Here is a 15,512-nt window from a genome sequence, read left to right on the forward strand (position 1 = left end):
TCCTGCAAACAAGTTTAAGCATTAATCTTGTGCTGTCCAAGTTCAGTATCTAACCTCCAACTCCTACACATACATTCCACAACTAGATTACTGATATTCAACTTACCTTCTAGATGTTTCTGTGTGTGTGTGTGTGTGTGTGTGTGTGTGTGTGTGTATATATATATATATATATATATATATATATATATATATATATATAAAGCCTGTTACGTCACCTAATGACTTTAGTCCAATGTTCTAAAATTAAAATCATGTAGTGTGTAATTTTAGACAGCTGTATTATTTATATGGATCTTTATGAAGGTACTAGCTTTCCATGGTTTCTCTTTATTTGTAACCTAAAAAAGTGGTCAAAATTCACTCTCTCAGATTTTCATCAGTTCATCAAAAGTAACTCGCTTCCCTCTCTAATAAATTCATTCTGCAGTGTGATACAATGATTGCAGACCACACTATAGCTTTTATTTTTTACATTCTCTTTAAAATTTCCATCAGAAAGACCATAGCTCTAAGGAAGTTTGTCTATTTCCTATATCTAAAAACTTGTATTGTCCTGAGCAATCTATGTTTTATCTTTATTAAAAATATATACACCAATTTACAAAGAACCAAAAAGTCCTTAGTATTCAGCAGTACGGCTTCCCCATATTATGAAATGGCAAGACATACACTGACCTGAAAAGAACTAGTTTCTGTTTTTTTCGTTATCTGCACAGGGAAAAACAAACAAACAAAAAAACAAAAGCATAATACAAAGAAAAGCCATCCAGACCTAACACATTTTGTAATCCTATTAGTATGGCAGCTTTATCCTGTTACATTAGGAATTTTGTATTCTTGAAAAGCACATTGCTCAGACTAGTAAAATGATAGGCTTCCTTAGGTAACTTGTGCATATTAGAAAAGCAGAACAATCACATTTATGGTAGAAATGGATGCCCTAATCAGAAGCAACCAAGTAAAAGACAAATTTAGTTTCTGGTCTGTGTGTTGGGATGGGGATGTGTGGGAAGAATATCATGTGTATTTTAGTCATTACTATGGTAGGCATTTCTGTAGCCTAGTGGTTAATGCAGCGGACTTTGATCCAGGGGAACTGGTTCGATTCCCACTGCAGCTCCGTGTGACCCTAGGCAAGTCACTTAACCCTCCACTGCCCTGGGTACAAATAAGTACCTGTACATACTATGTAAACCGCTTTGAATGTAGAAGTCTAAACTAATATTGTTTCAGATTTATATATTTTTTGGCCAAGCAGAACATGTGCAAACCAATTTCTCTATAAATAAAAACCAAAACTACAGAAACACACAATGCTAGTTTACACAACATGTCATGCAATGAATTAAAAAAAACAGCCTGTACGTTAATGTATACCTGCAGTATTTACTTTCACATTTACTCTTGTCACTTGTTTATGTTAAAGCAAGCTATTTTTTTTTCTTCTCTTCTCCCTTTCGCTTCTATGTGCTCCTGTTCATGTACCTGACGGTTTGCATTTTGCTATAGTATCTAACTGTTTAATGTTGTTTCTTGTTGTCACAGGTTGTTATTCTCTCTTTTGTAAAATCAATAAAATATGTAAACAAGAAAGCAAGCTATTTCAATGTTTGGAAAAATTAACATTATATTGGAAAGGAATATGGAATGCAGACAAGCATTACATTTAGACTCAAGACGAATTATAATGTTAACGTAATTGTTTCCATTTTGCTTTTAACTTCTACAACCTGCAAATAGGTTGTTGAACGTGGATAAAACAGATTATGGCAGTGATGGGGAATGATACGGAGGCGTTATGGCCTACTCATATTTGTATGGAAGGAGTGGTTTTGCCAGTGAAGAAGGTGATGAAATTGCTGGGTGTTATATTGGATGCAAGTCTGAGTGCGCAGAGCAGATCAACTTTTCTGCAACTGTGTTTATTATGTGGGTTAAAACCAGGAATTTTCATAGTGTGACTATTGTAATGTGTTGTTTTTGGGAGTTCCAAAGGTGCAGGTGAAAGCTCTGCAAGTTATTCAGAACTCTGCCGACCACCTAGAAGTTTAATCACACTACGCCTATCCTGAAACAGCTCCACCAGTTGCCAGTGGAATATAGAATAGAGCATAAGGTTTTGACAATTATCCACCGGGAACTGGAAAGTGCCAAGTATTTTTCAGGTGTTCTGAATGTTTATCTGCCTGGGAGAGTTTTATGATCTATCTCTGGATGCAATTTCCACAGTACATTATGCTAGCACAAGGGCTGTAACATTTCCAGTGGCTGGCCCTCAGTTGTGGAATAAGTTGCTAGGGTAATTTCACTTATGTGCAGATAGGACTTGATTTCAATGACTGTTGAAGATTGTACAGGCTTTTTTTCTGATACAGGTGGGTCATTATTATGCTGGATCTACAAAGTCAACGAGTGAGGACAAAAGTTGTAATATGGTTAAGCCATGCGATGGAGCTGGTTTATGAGGCATGTTATTTATCTATTAGTATTATTGCAGGGGGGGGGGGATTTAGATGGGGTTGGTAGCAACTGAAGACATTTGTATTTGTTTTGTATTATTATGCATATATTTTATGTAAGCCGCTTAGGTATAAGTGGGATAAAAATAAATAAAATGTTATTTTCTGACTCAAAGGCCTTTTGCCCCGGGTGTGCAGGCATTTTCTAGTTTATCAGGCTACAAAGTCAATAAGCTAAAATATTATAATTGTACTGTGGAAGCATGTCATCTCTAAAAAGCATGCTTGTAACTTCAAGATTTATGGACCAAGATAACATGTGTGTTCCTACAGGAATAAAGTTAAGGCAACTTAGGGGCCCTTTTACAAAGCGGCAGCAAGCCCAATGTGAGCTTACCACTCGCTCTTCCAGGACTACAGCCAGCTCAATGTGGCTGCTGGAGATAGTTCCGATCTGAGCAAGTGCTATTTCTGGGGGAAAAAGAAAACCCCCGGAAATGGCTTGCTTGGTGGTAACCCGGTGGGTTAGCACGGAAGCCCTTACTGCCACCTCACTGGGTGGCAGTAAGGGCTCTTTTTACCCTCTGCAGTAACAAGGGCCAAGGTGTGGGGGGAAAAATGGCCCCCGCCGCTAGTGCAGGGCCCTTTTTCACGCAGCTTGGTAAAAGGACCCTTTAGTAAACTGCATTCACACCCTCTTCTCTAGTTAAGGTAGGTAGAGCAGCCGTTATATTTTTGCCAATGATGCAATATATATATTGCATCATTGCATATTCTGACACAAATGAAACGGGCACTAGCAAGATTTTCCTCGGAGTGTGTATGTTTGAGAGAGTGTATGTGAGAGTGTGTGAGAAAGTGAATGTGCATGTGTGTGTGAGAGAGAGAGAGTGTGTGTGTAAGAATGAGAGTGTGAGCAAGTGCGTATGAGAGACAGTATGAGAGTGTTGCACAGAGATACAGTGTGTGCGAGAGAGAGAATGTGTGTGAGACACAGACTCTGTGAGACTGAGTGTATGAGACCAAGAGTGTGTGTGTGTGTGTGACTGAGTGACACATAGAGAGTGAATGTGATACTGTGAAAGAGTGTATGAGAGTGAGAAAGACATTGACTGTGAGAGAGAGAGAGTGTGTGTGACAGAGATACACCCCCCCCCCCCCCCCGGTGTCTGAGCGTTACTGTGCAGGATGCTGAGCTCTGGCTGTGCTTCAAGGAACTGACCAATCTTATTTAATAGAATGCACCTCCCAACATTCTGAAGCTGAGAAACCTCCTGTGGTTGGTCACTTCTGCTTGTGACGAACCCGGAAGTACGTGATGTTAATTCAGGAGATGGATACAGAGAGCAGGAATGCCTCAGCCATGCAGTCAGCTTCAGAATGTTGGAGATGCGTTTTATTATATAGGAGATATAGATATATATATATATATATATATAGCAGTGGCGTTCCTAGGGGGGTGGACACCCGGGGCAGCGCCCCCCCCCCCGGGTACATGCCGCTGGGGCGGGGGGGGGGGGGGGGGGGGGTGCCGCAGCGCACGCCTGCTGCGAGTTTACTAACCTGTTCCGGGGCAGAGGGACCTGCAGCGAACGAGAGAAGTTAGCGAACTCTCGCAGCAGGCTCGCACCGCGGCACCCCCCAGCGCGGACCACCCCCACCTTGGTACGCCACTGATTATATATATATATATATATAAGAACAAAGATATTACACCGTTAATATTGTTTACAGGACTTTAAGAAAATTTAAAGATGCACTTAGTTTACCATTTAGCTATTTTAACTAGAACACACTGTATTAACTAATACAGAACTAGGGGGCACACAATGAAATTACAAAGTAGTACATTCAAAACAAATTGGAAAACATATTTCTTCACTCAACATTTAAACTCTGGAATTCGTTGCCAAAGAATGTGGTAAAAGCAGTTAGCTTAGCGAGGTTTAAAAAAGGTTTGGATAAGTTCCTAAAAGAAAAGTCCATAAGCCATTATTAAGATGGATGTAGGGAAAATCCACTGCTTATTTCTAGGATAAGCAGCATAAAATATATTGTACTGTTTTGGGATCTTGCCAGGTATTTGTAACCTGGATTGGCCACTGTTGGAAACAGGATGCTGGGGCTTGATGGACCTTCGGTCTGTCTCAGTAGGGCAATACTTATGTTCTCAGGTTGAATATTTAATCCCTTCATTAAATCTGTATCTAAAGAGTTTTAGAATACTACACTGGAATGTGGTTTCAATCACACTAAGATTTCCAAATACAAACATATGTACAGTTGCTAACCTCAAAGCTTTCTGGTCTCAAATTTGACTTAAGATAATTTTGGTTTTGCTTTTCAATAAGTTTTGCTTCTACCTGCTTTGTTCCTCTCTGGGGACTTCTAGTTAAAATGAAATACTAAAATACAGTGAGGCACGTAGTTATTTCTCTGGGACTCTTAAGCATTTTGAATTTTACACAGGTAGGCCACTATGGGAAATCTACAGAACACAGAGTCAGAAAAGTTAATGATGAAAACATAATAGCTACTTGTACTCTTGTATATGTTTTACAGAAAATTTTATATCCCTCAAACTTCTGAAAATATACTTAGCAGTATGTGCATTTTATTTTCAGTGTTTTGAAAACTGTATTTGTGGTGAACTTATTCAGGAAGGAAACATGTTTGAATAATGCACTAATGCTTATTAAGCACATCATCTTAATACAGTTTCTAGTAAATTACAACAGGATATAAATTGTTTTTCCAAGATTAAAAGGAATGAAATGAAACGTTACAAAGAAATGGTACCTGAGGGCAAGTTTCCCAGGACTACTATAAGATATTTTATACATATAATTATAAAGATTATAAAGAAAACCCATATTGTTGAATTAATCGTTCCCTTTCAAAGAACTGGAAGACCAGTTAAGTCTTTTTTTCTACCTTTCTGTAAAATGTAGAACACTTTGTACATAAAAGGATCAGCACAAGGAATTATATGCATCTGTCAGCCCAATACCTACATATTCACAATACCACCCTTTCCTAGGGGCACTATTCAGTAACACTGTCAATATTTATTTTGTACCCAACTGCAAACTTGTAGCCTCTAGAATTTGATTATTAACGTTCTGTTTGTAAAACTAAATATAGAACATAGGCATTGCCACAATGGGCTAGACCAAATGTTCATCTAACAGTATCCTGCTTCCAGCAATGGCTAAATCAGGTCACAAGTACCTGGCAGAATCCCAAGAAACAATAAGATTCTACGCTGCTGACCTCCAGGGATAAGCAGTAGATTTTCACAAATCTGCTTTAACAGTTTATGGACTCTACCTCTAGGACCTTATCCAAAGTTTTTGAAACAGTTATGCTCACTGCTTTTACCACATCATTCAGCAACAAGTTCCATAGCTTAACTATGTGTTGAGTGAAAAAAATATTTTCTCCCATTTGTTTTAAAAATAGGACTATAACTTCATGGTGTGGTTCCAAGACGTATGAAGAGAGACTTGCTGACCTGAACATGTATACTCTGGAGGAAAGGAGGAACAGGGGTGATATGATACAGACGTTCAAATATTTGAAAGGTATTAATCCGCAAACGAATCTTTTCCGGAGATGGGAAGGCGGTAGAACGAGAGGACATGAAATGAGATTGAAGGGGGGCAGACTCAGGAAAGATGTCAGGAAGTATTTCTTCACAGAGAGGGTGGTGAACGCTTGGAATGCCCTCCCGCGGGAGGTGGTGGACATGAAAACGGTAACGGAATTCAAACATGCGTGGGATAGGCATAAAGGAATCCTGTGCAGAACGAATGGATCCACAGAAGCTTAGCTGAAATTGGGTGGCGGGGGGAAGAGGGGTTGGTGGTTGAGAGGCTAGGATAGGGGAGGGCAGACATATGGGGTCTGTGCCAGAGCCGGTGATGGGAGGCGGGAAATACTGCTGGACAGACTTATACGGTCTGTGCCCTGAAAAAGACAGGTACAAATCAAGGTAAGGTATACACATATGAGTTTATCGTGGGCAGACTAGATGGACCGTGCAGGTCTTTTTCTGCAGTCATCTACTATGTTACTATGTTTTGTACTTTACAAAAGAGTAAAAATTGAGTTTACCTGTTCCACTCAGGATTTTGTAGACACTATTACATCCCACCCCCAGCCATCTCTTCTCCAAGCTGGAGCCCTATCCTCTTTAGCCTTTCCTCAGAGAAAAATTAAGCACCTATTGGAATCAATGCTTTTTTTTAATGAGACACTAGTTTTCATAACCTCTATGTCTTAAACAGGGCTGGAAAAATCCTAGAAGTCAGTCATCTGGATGCCTAAGGTTTGACAAATAAAATTCAGACACGCAAACAAAAATGAAAGAATAGAAGCAAACAAATGAGCAGAGAAATAGAAACCAACTTGAGAAGTATAGTATAGGATATGAAAGGAGAATGGGATTTGAGGGCAACCATATCCGATTACCTCAAGGAGGCCAAATCAGCAGAGGTAACAACAAAAGCCAGAAGATGTTTGGGTGTATAGGGAAAAAAATGCCCAGTAGGAAAGAGAAGGCAATAGTGCCTGTACCAGCCTCTGCCGAGACCTTATTTAGAGTATGTGTAGAATTCTGAAGACCACCCATTTGGAAAGATGTAAGCAGGGTGAAGTGGTCCACAAGGCATTTACTGAAGTGGTTAATGGTCTCAGTCATAAGGGTGCAAGGGGTAATGCACTGGACATACCGACTTTCTGTGGTATGCAGTTTTGTTTTTATAATTAAATGCAGGTACCTTCCTAAGATTTTTTTTTTGTACCTGGGGCAATGGTATAAGTGAGTTGCCCAAGATTATTAGGAGTCACAGTAGTAATCAAACCCAGTTTCCAAGGTTCTCAGTCCACTTCACTAACCATTAGGCTACTCAACCAATTCATACGAGGACAACGGTATCAATATTTATATTTTGGAAGAAATGCAGGAGAAAAGAGAAACATTTAGATATCTCCCTGGCATAAATGCACAGGAGGCGGATCTCCTTCAATTGAAAAGGAAGTTCTGGAACCAGGATGAAGGTAAAATGGAATAAACTAAGCTGCAATCTAAAGGAAATACGTTTTACGAAAAAGGCGGTGGATACATGAAATGGCCTTCCAGTGGAAGTGTGGGAGACTAGTACTATCTAAATTCAAAAGAGAATGGGACAAGCACAGAGGATCTCTAAGGAACAGAAAGGGATAATAGAAATTAATAGCTGGCAAAAGATCATATGGCCTATCCTCCCTATCCATATTTCATTTTCACTGGTACTATAAAAAAAAATTTTAAACTAGGAAAAAGCGAGGGGAGATTTTACTCCCCTGTCCTTAAAATACTGATTGCTTAGTTTTCTCGTTATATTTCCATACCTCATCTTAAACAAATAGAAACATGATCTTTTTTGCTTTATATGCAAGAGACTTTGTTCTATGTGAATCACCACTTTTACTCTTACAACTGTTTAAATTCCACAGACTTAAAAAGCCACTGGCATATATGGTAGTTATATTTGAACCATTTGCCAAGCATTTAGTGGCCTATGTAAAACAAAATAAAAAAAACAAAAAGAGGAGATTCCTCAATCCAGCTGCCACTGAATAGTTGCCCATTACTAACATACCATTACAAGCTGCCAATCTCTGCAGAAGTTATCAAAGGTTGACATGACCTCCTTTCCTTACCCATGGGCTGTCCGTCCCATAGATAACTGCAAGGCACTGAGACCTAATGAGCCTGGCGTCGCAGCTTTAACTTTGAGACCTGGTTATCTTGTTTGTGTTTTATTAGACTGTATGCCTCAAAAAGCACTGACTGTATAGCACCACATACACCTTGTAGAGACACAGATACCCTACAGGTAGCTGTGGTGAGGAAGGGGTAAAAGGTCATGGACCTGATATATCACCTTTCTGTGGTACAACCAAAGAGGTTTACAAATTCTATGCAGGTACTCTATCCCTACTGGGCTCACAATCTGTTTTTATGCCTGGGGCAATAAAGGGTTAAGTGACTTGCTTAGGGTCACAAGGAGCTGCAGTGGGAATTCAACCTAGTTCACCAGGTTCTTAGCCCACTGCACTAGCCATTAGGCTACTCCTCCACTGTACTGTCACTACCTGTGCTAGCTGTTCTAGGGTTAAATAGAACACTGGTCTCCACTTTCAGGAAAATACTGCACTGTACACCAAATGGGAGAAAAATACCTTAATTAGTAAGCTGTGTTCTCTGAAATCCGCAACACAGCGCATGCCATGGGATCGTTTCTCCAAGAAAAGTGCTTCAAGTTGCAGTTATGCACTATGAACAGTTCCAATAAATTGCAAGGAACAAACAGAACACACACATGGCAGCTAGAAGCATGCCTCAATCTGTGAAAGAATACATATTAAAAAAATGTATTTAAGTTTAAGATGTCTGCACTATGGAGGCATGGTTAACTAAAGCTGGCAAACTTGCACTACTTGCAGTACCTGCCTTGTGATGGACTTTATATTATCACCACCGCTTTGTGGAAAGAGTTTACATCCCAGGAGAAATTACCTTTTAGTTAGGGAACAAGAATGCCCAAGTTCAGATCCTGCTTTTGCCACCGAGTTTTGATAGATTACTTTATTCTACAATGCCTTAGATACTAAAGATCATAAGCCTAAGCAGGTAGGGAAATAGCCTGAGTATATAACAAGTCAAGATTTGGAAAAAGTGAGCAATTCCTGTGCTTATATGAATCCAATACTATGGGAGGATGAGGAAACTCACCCCGGAGTTTGCTTCAAAGATAATTAGACCTCAAAACATTCAAAATTTAAATATTTACCAGATAAAATTTCACAGTATTATATTGCCAAAATCTTTTTTTTATTCCACTAAATCCACAAAATCAAAGTGGATTACAAGGAAACTGGACATAAAATACATTTTCCCCAATCAAAAGCCATCTTGAAAAGCAAGGCTTTTAATTTCTTATGGTCTCTGCCTGCAACTCAACAAACTACAATTCATTTCATAAGTATAGGACCAACCAAAAAGGAAAAAGAAAACTACACAAACAGGATCATGAGTGTCACAAAGCCTAGCTTGCTTCAAAGAAGCAAACAGCAACAGATTCAGACCTTAAAGAAGAGAAGGCCGATACAAAGATACTAAATCATTCAAATATTCTGGACACTCACCACACAAATGTTTGAAAACCAATGTTAATACCTTAAACTGCACTCTACACTTTACTAAAACCAGTCCAAAACGGTAACAAAAGGATTAACATGTTTGAAAATAATTAACACCCAAACAAATCACACTGTTTTGAATCACCTGCACAGCACTTATAGTGGAAGCTGGCAGGCCTAAATACAGGGTGTTACAATAATCAAGACTCGAAATAGCTTGAACTATTATATGAAAGCACATTATGTTGTCACTGGAGGAGACGCTGAACAGACAAGTTAAAGGCAGTTTCTGCAACAGTGTGCAGGTAACCATGTAGAGTCAAGCTCTGAAATTGATACCACATCGTTATGTTTGAAGTTGAAAGAACAGCCTTCAGTCTAATCATTATTGTTGGCAATGAATAAGTGAAAAGCAAGTGTAGACGTGCAGAAAAATGAACACTCATTTGCTGGGGTAGACATATTTCCACTGTCCTACTATCCAGCCATTAAGGTGATTCCGCCATAATTATTCTAGTTACAAGCCACTGGGCTCTTCAAAAGCAAACAGTGCAAAAATATATTCTAGCATGGAAACTTGAGAATTTTGTCCACATACAATAGTGTGTGCGTTCGTTTACCTACTTTTCATAGGTAAGAATTCTGAAGTGCTTCTCAATACAATTCTTGAAAACACAGTCACTGCCAATTTAAGGTATATAAGACTACTTCATCGGCGTTACTTCATAGGTGTATGAACTTAACTATTTTACCTTTGTTTCAAATATATATAAGAATTCTTAATTTGAAAGAGAAGAGCCTTTCCCTAGGCTTATTCCCATGGCACATTGTGGGTTGCTGCCTGTCAGTACGTAGATGTGTTATTACAATGTGCTTCAGCAGGGTAAGTGCTGGATTAAAGAATCATGTCCCCATATTTCCAAATTCCTTTCTAAATAAAAAAAATGTAGGGGTGGGAGAAGAATGGGACTCAAATGTCCCAAAATTAACACATAACCGTTCATAAAATAAATAAGTATAACACATGACACGGCAACCTAGTGATTAAATCAGAAGGATGAGAACCAGGAAAGCCATGGCTCAAATCCAGCTTCTTCCACTGGCAGTCATTGTGATTTTGGGCAAATCACATCATCCTCCATTGCCCTAAGCATTTTCCCCATAGACACACACTAGGAAAAACCCTTAGATGGCATTGGCCATGAAGTATCTATAGTACCCTGAATGTAACCTCACAAGAACAACCATACTGGGCCAGATCAAAAGTCCATCAAGCTTAGTAATCAGTTCCTAAACAGCTGCAAATCCGGGTCAAGTACCCAGCAGAATGCCAAAAAGTAGCTAGATTCTATACTGCCAAACCCCATGGATGAGCAACTTCTGAATGCTAATTGCTTTTACTGCATCCTCTGAAAATGAATGCCAGAGCTTAACTGTTGCGTGAAAAAATATTGCAATTTTAAATATTACTCGGTAACTTCATGGCATGTTCTCCCTAGACTGTACTTTTTGAAAGCATAAACAGATTTGAGTTTATCCATTCCACTCCATTCATTTTATAGACCTCTCTCATATCTTTGGTCCTGGGGAACTGAGTTCGATTCCCACTTCAGGCACAGGCAGCTCCTTGTGACTCTGGGCAAGTCACTTAACCCTCCATTGCCCCATGTAAGCCGCATTGAGCCTGCCATGAGTGGGAAAGCGCGGGGTACAAATGTAACAAAAAAAAAAAAAAAAAAAAAATATCTTCAACTCATAAGTCATTTCTAAGATGAAGAGTCATAACCTATCATAAGGGAATCATTATATCCCTTTTAATTAGGTAGCTCTTCTCTGTATATTTTCAAATTCTATTATATCTTTTTTTGAGATCCAGCAATCAGAACTGCATACCATACTAAAGATATGATCACACACCATAGGGCAGGAGTGTCATTATTACATTCTCTTGTTTTAATTTTCCATTCCTTTTTAATAATTCCTAACACTGCTAGTATTTTTGGCTGCCACACACAGTGTGAAAGATTGAAGGATTTTCCCGAGAAGGTAAACAAACCTGAAATCCATATACACGTATGCAACACCAACTCTCCAAGGTCAAAATCTAAAGTGATATGATTTTCAACTTCTGACCTTTTAAAAATGACCATACCCACAATCAATTTGCAGTAGAGTAGATCTCACATCTCTTGTTAAAAACTTTCCCTACCTCCCCCTCCAACCCAAATTCTAACCAGATGAGTCTAGTGGCAGGCACACTGCAACTCCAGAATGGCGGATGGATTTAAAACTACTGAATTAATGCTTCCTATATGGACCTTGAATATGGTAACAAAAGACACCCATTTAAAAAATATATTTTGCTGACCTACTGGAGGTCAGCAGAATCAAGTTTGTTTTGGCATATTGCACTATATACAGAAAGGGACAAACATACATACTGGGAACATGAAAGAAAAGCCTCAAGCTAATGGAATCAGAGCCAGAATGTGATAATGAAACATGACTTTACATAATGAAGTTTAAATTGGGTTAACTAAGACAACTAGAACCAATGTACTTTTGTGTGTGCTCATATAATGGTAATCTTGTCATAAAATTTCCATATTTGCATTATGCTGCGAGTATCAACTTCACATCAAATCCTAGTTCACTACTGAAAATGTTCAATTCACAGAATTTCTAGCAAATGTTCTGGCTGGAAATGTTCTAGTTAATATAAACCAGATATACCTATTCAAAGTTCTTGTTTTAAAGAGTTAGAATGTTTCCTATATTCTTATCTTGCATATCATGTTTAATGACATCATTTTAGGGATATTTATTTTTAAACCAGTTGAAAACACACTGTATTGAATTTACAGAAACCCTGATCATTAACCACCTATGTCCCAAAATAGCAGCCTGCCTAACAAAATAGAACTATTACTGTTTCAGAGTAACTGCTATTTTAAGACATAGCTGACATGAAAATACTATTCAATTCCAACTTTTATCTTACGTTTTGTGTTGTGTGTTCTATACTACAAAAATATTTTGGTGTTAAATACAAAGCATGAAGATAAATAATGCAAATCTAATTTTGAGCCTCATTATAGCCTAATTTACTTAGTGATACTTTAGTTATGCACAATTTCTTTTGAAACAACCTACCAACAGATTAATTCAAAAGAAGAAAATATGCAGATAATGCACTGAAAACACCTGGACAGCAAAGACAAAAGCTTAGAACAAGATACAGGAGTTTTTTTTGAAGTGGTTCACCAACGGCCAACCTGTTAGTCCCCGATTCCAGTGACCTATTCTCAGAGCACTGGCTTCTCCTTGGGGATTTTCGACACTTCACTCACTGTTGCCATGACGACAGCTTCATCGCTATGTACCACTCCACATCACCCAGGCATTGGTAAATGTAGCTGGTCGCTGTATAGTCGGTTGCAAGGGAAAAAAGAATTCAAGTTAATAACACATACTTTAATAAATGTGTTTAGTATACTTGTAAAAAAGGTTACAAAGAACATCTATTTCTGCTTGTTTTTGCACAACAAAATATGAACCACATCATTCAAAATCAAGTCAAATTTCTATCCGTACTTTCAAGTAGATAATTGTTTTACAAAATGAAGAAATGCCTTTACAAATGACATTTCAGTCAAGTTGTTAAATTCCACAGGTGTATTGTGCCTAAAGCATACTTAAAGGAATATTTAATAAGGAAGAAAAAAAAAATCACACAAACATCCCATAAGACACGACACCTTATTTATCAACAGCAGCTAGTCTATTTCAGGTGTGACTATTTGTGGGAAGTAGCGTCTTTACAGAAGTACATATAGAAATAAATGTTCTAGGATTGATCACACTATCAATTTATTCTTGTTCCATTATGATTTACAAGATTAAAGTAAGTGTTTAACATGGAACAAGTTTTACTTAATTTCACATCAGAGATGGCAATTTCAGCCATTACTAAGCTCTTGATCCAAGAATGGAAGCATTACAAAAACTGTGTTTTGTACACAGTTATATTTAAATAAGCACTTATTTGAAAAAGTTTAGTTCCATAAAGGTTTTCCATTACACCTCTGGATACTTGATTTATTCTGATCAGAGGGCACAGATGTGAAATTAGAATAATGATTTGGCAGATAACAGTCCTGAACACATCACGAGATCAGAACTGCATGTGTCATTCTGATTTTTCTTGGTTTTCACCGCTGTGTTATCACCATGTAAAAATCTGCTTCCCAAATCAACTTAGGCAGACAGGTAGAAAAATTAATGTACAGGTAATATGGAGGCATATGATTCTGAAAAGAGTAAAGTGTTTTTATAAATAAGTTCTTTCATGTGATCAGAGGAAAAAAATAATCTAAGTCTGTTTTCCCAAGAACATCGATAGCTATTCGTCCTAAAAAATAAAGTATTTTCACCAATTCACTGCTACAGTGCTTACAATGTCAGATCACAACACTTCTGTTCTCTGTCTCCAGGCAATGCTGGAAGATACAAAGTGCCTTCCCTGACACAAGGTACAACTTGTTTGTATGTGGATTTCCAGTTGTTGTAATGGTCACTTAGTTTATTTTACACTGTCATCTGCATCATATCTTATTTGTAAACAAAGGAGGGTGGGCCGCACACATCCAAAGATGACTTCCACAAACGATTCTTTGCATGCTAAAACACATGGTAATTCAGATTCGGGGTGGGGGGGGGGGCAGGGGGGGAATTAGCGGTTTGATATTTTAAATCAAACTAAGAATCTTCATTTAAACATTTTCTATAATTTATTTTAAACACGATAGCCCACATTTGGGCATAGTCCACTATGTGTGAAATTATTTATATTCCAAGCTAATCAGCTGCTGTGATAAAGTTAAATTTTGAAAAAAATCTTTATTTATGCTATGCCTTATAACAATTTGCATTCATGGCAAACTGTCTCGCAAAACAAGCCCCTAACCCACACCATCTCCCAGGTTGGTACAACGGTTAAAGTATATGGGGGAAAAAGTTCCAATCTTAATAGTATACCCATTTCCTGAACTATAAGGAACGACCGAGTTTGTATCAGCTCAAGAGACTGATAAAACATGCCAGACATATTGGGTTGCCTGCTTCTAACATTTAAAACTAGCTACATTCCACCAGAAATGGTGAAATTTAGTCATACCTGTTATTTTGTTTTCCTTGAGCCCTACCATGAGTTGGAACAAGTGGGGTTTGTTCCCTTTCTACCAGCAGTTAGATACTGATTTTTCCAGTGACATCACCAGTACATAGGCCCGTGCCTTCTGGAATTATCTAGCATACTAGTGAGAAAGCAGAGTAAGATCCAATGTACCACACCTATTCCTCATCTGACCACTGCCATACAGTTGCCATACAGTATTAATGCATAGCTACATACACCACCAACAGAAAAGTCTTCCAGGGTAGGTCCAAGACCACTATGGCTTGACTCAAGAAAAAGAAAAACAGCATCACTAAATTTCACCTTCCTTATCGGTCTCTTCCAAATGGTCTGTACCCAAGCACAAATCACAGAGGGACGGGGAGACAAACCCTCCTCTGTAAGTGTTCTTCCAAAGAATAAATCTCCTCTGGCAAGAACAGTGTGTGTAATGTTTCACAAAGGAAAGTAGAGATGTCCAGTTCGCCACCCTGCAGACAACCTCAGGCTAGACTGACTGGACTTTTGTTCAAGACGCTTGTGCCCAAGCCAAATGAGTCTTCAATCCTTTTGACACCCGCTCATTTCAACAAATATAAGGCCATCTCAATGGTTGCCTTGATCCACCCATCAACAGACGATTGAGAGACCAGAAGACCCTTTCACGGGCCACAGAACAGAATAAA

General features: G+C 38.5%; 1 protein-coding gene across 2 annotated transcripts in view; it reads right to left on the reverse strand.

The window, feature by feature from the left end:
• CCNL1 (cyclin L1) overlaps positions 1–15,512 on the reverse strand; it is a 41,748-nt gene that overhangs the window by 9,682 nt on the left and 16,554 nt on the right. The window lies entirely within an intron of this gene.

Source organism: Microcaecilia unicolor, chromosome 10 (genome assembly GCF_901765095.1).
Source record: "Microcaecilia unicolor chromosome 10, aMicUni1.1, whole genome shotgun sequence".
In the NCBI taxonomy this organism is placed as follows: Eukaryota; Metazoa; Chordata; class Amphibia; order Gymnophiona; family Siphonopidae; genus Microcaecilia; species Microcaecilia unicolor.